This window comes from Oncorhynchus kisutch, linkage group LG7, assembly GCF_002021735.2.
Source record: "Oncorhynchus kisutch isolate 150728-3 linkage group LG7, Okis_V2, whole genome shotgun sequence".
In the NCBI taxonomy this organism is placed as follows: domain Eukaryota; kingdom Metazoa; phylum Chordata; class Actinopteri; order Salmoniformes; family Salmonidae; genus Oncorhynchus; species Oncorhynchus kisutch.
The window spans coordinates 6775778-6781777 of NC_034180.2; positions in this window are offsets into that span (position 1 = coordinate 6775778).

Here is a 6000-nt window from a genome sequence, read left to right on the forward strand (position 1 = left end):
GCAAACAGCTGGAGGCAGGGCTTTCTCCTATAGAGCTCCATTTTTATGGAACGGTCTGCCTACCCATGTCAGAGACGCAAACTCGGTCTCAACCTTTAAGTCTTTACTGAAGACTCATCTCTTCAGTGGGTCATATGATTGAGTGTAGTCTGGCCCAGGAGTGGGAAGGTGAACGGAAAGGCTCTGGAGCAACGAACCGCCCTTGCTGTCTCTGCCTGGCCGGTTCCCCTCTTTCCACTGGGATTCTCTGCCTCTAACCCTATTACAGGGGCTGAGTCACTGGCTTGCTGGGGCTCTCTCATGCCGTCCCTGGAGGGGGTGCGTCACCTGAGTGGGTTGATTCACTGTTGTGGTCATCCTGTCTGGGTTGGCGCCCCCCCCCCTTGGGTTGTGCCGTGGCGGAGATCTTTGTGGGCTATACTCAGCCTTGTCTCAGGATGGTAAGTTGGTGGTTGAAGATATCCCTCTAGTGGTGTGGGGGCTGTGCTTTGGCAAAGTGGGTGGGGTTATATCCTTCCTGTTTGGCCCTGTCCGGGGGTGTCCTCGGATGGGGCCACAGTGTCTCCTGACCCCTCCTGTCTCAGCCTCCAGTATTTATGCTGCAGTAGTTTATGTGTCGGGGGGCTGGGGTCAGTTTGTTATATCTGGAGTACTTCTCCTGTCCTATTCGGTGTCCTGTGTGAATCTAAGTGTGCGTTCTCTAATTCTCTCCTTCTCTCTCTCGGAGGACCTGAGCCCTAGGACCATGCCCCAGGACTACCTGACATGATGACTCCTTGCTGTCCCCAGTCCACCTGGCCATGCTGCTGCTCCAGTTTCAACTTCCACCTGACTGTGCTGCTGCTCTAGTTTCAACTGTTCTGCCTTATTATTATTCGACCATGCTGGTCATTTATGAACATTTGAACATCTTGGCCATGTTCTGTTATAATCTCCACCCGGCACAGCCAGAAGAGGACTGGCCACCCCACATAGCCTGGTTCCTCTCTAGGTTTCTTCCTAGGTATTGGCCTTTCTAGGGAGTTTTTCCTAGCCACCGTGCTTCTACACCTGCATTGCTTGCTGTTTGGGGTTTTAGGCTGGGTTTCTGTACAGCACTTTGAGATATCAGCTGATGTACGAAGGGCTATATAAATAAATTTGATTTGATTTGATTTGACAAGAGGAATACCAATATGCTGTTCATCGACTACAGCTCGGCATTTAACACCATAGTACCCTCCAAGCTCGTCATCAAGCTCGAGACCCTGGGTCTCGACCCCGCCCTGTGCAACTGGGTACTGGACTTCCTGATGGGCCGCCCCCAGGTGGTGAGGGTAGGCAACAACATCTCCACCCCGCTGATCCTCAACACTGGGGCCCCACAAGGGTGCGTTCTGAGCCCTCTCCTGTACTCCCTGTTCACCCACGACTGCGTGGCCACGCACGCCTCCAACTCAATCATCAAGTTTGCGGACGACACAACAGTGGTAGGCTTGATTACCAACAACGACAAGACGGCCTACAGGGAGGAGGTGAGGGCCCTCGGAGTGTGGTGTCAGGAAAATAACCTCACACTCAACGTCAACAAAACTAAGGAGATGATTGTGGACTTCAGGAAACAGCAGAGGGAACACCCCCCTATCCACATCGATGGAACAGTAGTGGAGAGGGTAGCAAGTTAAGTTCCTCGGCATACACACCACAGACAAACTGAATTGGTCCACCCACACAGACAGCATCGTGAAGAAGGCGCAGCAGCGCCTCTTCAACCTCAGGAGGCTGAAGAAATTCGGCTTGTCACCAAAAGCACTCAAACTTCTACAGATGCACAATCGAGAGCATCCTGGCAGGCTGTATCACCGCCTGGTACGGCAACTGCTCCGCCCACAACCGTAAGGCTCTCCAGAGGGTAGTGAGGTCTGCACAACGCATCACCGGGGGCAAACTACCTGCCCTCCAGGACACCTACACCACCCGATGTTACAGGAAGGCAATAAAGATCATCAAGGACAACAACCACCCGAGCCACTGCCTGTTCACCCCGCTATCATCCAGAAGGCGAGGTCAGTACAGGTGCATCAAAGCTGGGACCGAGAGACTGAAAAACAGATTCTATCTCAAGGCCATCAGACTGTTAAACAGCCACCACTAACATTGAGTGGCTGCTGCCAACACACTGACTCAACTCCAGCCACTTTAATAATGGGAATTGATGGGAAATGATGTAAAATATATCACTAGCCACTTTAAACAATGCTACCTAATATAATGTTTACATACCCTACATTATTAATCTCATATGTATACGTATATACTGTACTCTATATCATCTACTGCATCTTTATGTAATACATGTATCACTAGCCACTTTAACTATGCCACTTTGTTTACATACTCATCTTATATGTATATATTGTACTCTGTACCATCACTCATTCATATATCTTTATGTACATATTCTTTATCCCCTTACACTTGTGTCTATAAGGTAGTAGTTTTGGAATTGTTAGCTAGATTACTTGTTGGTTATTACTGCATTGTCGGAACTAGAAGCACAAGCATTTCGCTACACTCGCATTAACATCTGCTAACCATGTGTATGTGACAAATAAAATTAGATTTGATTTGATTTTGATTTGATCTCAGCCTCTCGCTTTCCCTCTGATACTGTCCACACTGTAGCAATACCTGCTCCACGGTCTCTGTTTCCTGGCAATAATCACACTTTCCTGTTGGATGATTTCCTATCACATGTAAGGTCTTATTCAACTGGCTGTGTCCCACCCTTAATGTTAGAAATATAGCCTCCTCTCTTCTATCTCTTCCTGCTGTCCTCCCCTCCCCGACTTTCCTCTGTACTTGAAATAAATGCCTGCCCTTAGTATCTCTATTCCACTGCTCCTGCCATCTCTGCACCATCACTGTCCATTTCAGGCTTTTTCCTCTGCCTTGCTCATTGAAACTACAACATCAGCATCCCTACTTCTACACACTTGTTTAGCCAGTACATCAACTGCCTCGTACCCCTCCACCCCCACATGGGCTGGGACCAAAGTAAATCTTATCTGTATACCCATCTGTCCATCTGTAGCACCTCATACAGCAGATCTTGTCTGCTATGTGACCGAAAGGACTGGAGACTCATCAACACTGCACATGAATCAGAGCAAATAACTACTCTGTCTGGCTTGACTTCCTCCACCCACTGCAAGGCCAACAGCTCCGCCTTATATACAGCCAGATAATCTGTAATATGTTCTGACTTCCACACCACATACCTGCACTACAAATGCTGATTCAGTGTGTCCTGTCCTTTGATCTTTTGAACCATCACTGTAAATGGCCACAAAGTATCCAGATGTCTCTTAAACAAATCAGATGGATCAACGCCCTCCCTATCTTTCTGTAATCTCTACAACACTTCTAGATCAACTACTGGAGGCGGGTGTAGCCATGGAGGATTTACAGGAATAGCTACCGTTAGACTAAACTCCCTTCCTTACAGTCCCATCTCCTTCGCCTGGGTATTACCCACCCATCCAAAGCTTGTGTTCTGTCTTCGCTCATGTTCCCAGGATGCCTGTAAAATCTCTTTTGCAATCCCTGTAGATTGACCCAATAATGAATTGCCAGCTGCTGTATCCTAATCTGCAATGGTATATCCCCCATCTCCACTGGGGACGTCCGATGTCCCACTACATATTCTGAGTCCTTGGCCCTGTATGACATCTAGCCTTTCCAATGATGTCCTGGCTGCTGAACCATACGCTATACTGCCATAGTCTATTACAGATCGGATCAATGCATCATACATGGTCCTCAATGAGGTATGCCCAGCCCCCTACTCCTTCCCTGTCAGACAGTGCATCACATTTAGCACCTTCTACACGGAACCCAAACCGTCTGCGCGCGTGCGCCATCATGCATAAATGTATTTTGTCCCCCCACACCAAACGCGATCATGACACGCAGGTTAAAATATCAAAACAAACTCTGAACCAATTATATTAATTTGGGGACAGGTAGAAAAGCATTAAACATTTATGGCAATTTAGCTAGCTAGCTTGCACTTGCTAGCTAATTTGTCCTATTTAGCTAGCTTGCTGTTGCTAGCTAATTTGTCCTGGGATATAAACATTGAGTTGTTATTTTACCTGAAATGCACAGGGTCCTTTACTCCGCCAATTAATCCACACATAAAACGGTCAACCGAATCGTTTCTAGGCATCTCTATTCCTTCCAGGCTTTTTCTTCTCTTGACTTTATATTACAATTGGCAACTTTTATAAATTTGGTGCATTACCCGGCACTGACCTTGTTCGTCTTTCAGTCACCCACGTTAGGTGTAATCAATGAGTAGATGGCACTTGGGTAGCTGCTTCTATAAACCAATGAGGGGATAGAAGAGGCAGGGATGGCAGCGAGATCTGCGTCCGAAATAGAACTGTCTTCTATTTTAGCCGTTGGCAATGCAGATGCTCATTGGCGCGTGCGACCAGTGTGGTGCACGCAACGCGAGCGTGTAGTCAGCCTTATACACTTTTCCACCACTCTCTCAATGTGTTCTGCCCAGGTCAGTCTAGTGTCAAAGTACACCCCTAGGAACCTGAAGGCCTCTCTCTCCAAATTTCTCCCATACCTCATCTCCCACCTTCCTCCTGGTAAAGAACACTGTCTGAGTTCTTTACAGAGAACCTGAATCCCCACATTAACAGCTCACAGATCACTGCACCTGTACATAAATAGACCATCCAACTACCTCATCCCCATACTGTATTTATTTATTTATCTTGCTCCTTTGCACCCCAGTATCTCTACTTGCGCATTCATCTTCTGCACATCTACCATTCCAGTCTTTAATTGCTATATTGTAATTACTTCACCACCATGGTCTATTTATTGCCTTACCTCCCTTGTCCTACCTCATTTGCACATACTGTATATATACTTTTCCTACTGTATTATTGACTGTATGTTTGTTTATTCAATGTGTAACTCTGTGTTGTTGTATGTGTTTAACTGCTTTACTTTATCTTGGCCAGGTCGCAGTTGCAAATGAGAACTTGCTCTCAACTAGCCTATCTGGTTAAATAAAGGTTAAATAAAAAATTTAAAATCAATAAAACAGTGCCCATCAAGCCTGACAATAGAGAATGAATTTTAAGCACCAATGTGTGTTAAAGTGTGTTTGTCAAAATAATATCTGAAAAAGTCAGTTGTTGAACATAATACTTCTATTTGCAATAGCAATTTATGATATATGCAGTTTATTCCATGTATCAACACTACATGTAGGACGGACATAAGACAGTCCCACATACAGTATGCACATACATAGAGGCATTTTCCAGCTATGATTTTACCACTCAGAATCCAGAATGGATATGACAATGGGGCCATCACAGGATGTTATACACCCTTACAACAATCCACTTTTTGATCTTCTTGACTTCTTATCTGGTAAACTGCTACCGTGTGTCAAGAAAAGAGACCCAATTTGGGGTCAGTGTACTCCAGTAAAAAAGGTCTGGTTTAGATTAAAAACTATTCCCCTGTGTCCCCATAGGGGCTTGAGAGACTAGTCAGTGGTAGAATTGAGTTGGCACTTTATTGGCCCAAACACCCACAAGGTTGAGGTTACTCATGGACAGTAATTAGTAACTATTTATTTTGTTTGCATTGTGTCTTCTGATTGTCCAAGAATAGAATCCAAAGTGTTAGGAAATATTTGTTCCCATAAATACAAATGAGGATGTCTCTCCTCATTCCTCTGGCACTTTAGTCAGACTGCCAGAGTGTGTAAAAACTTTATGATGGGGCCGGCAACAGAGTTCCCATTGACTAAGCACTACGGAGACCAATCAGAAAGAGTATAGAATACATACAGATCAAGGGTGCCAATTGAAAGTCAAGGGGTGTGTCTATGCCTTTTGGATTACTCTCTCTTTACAGAGAACCCCTGTGGTTCAAGTCAAGAGCTACCCTTCCCCTTTCAGTCTGCTCTGTGCATGCCTGAAA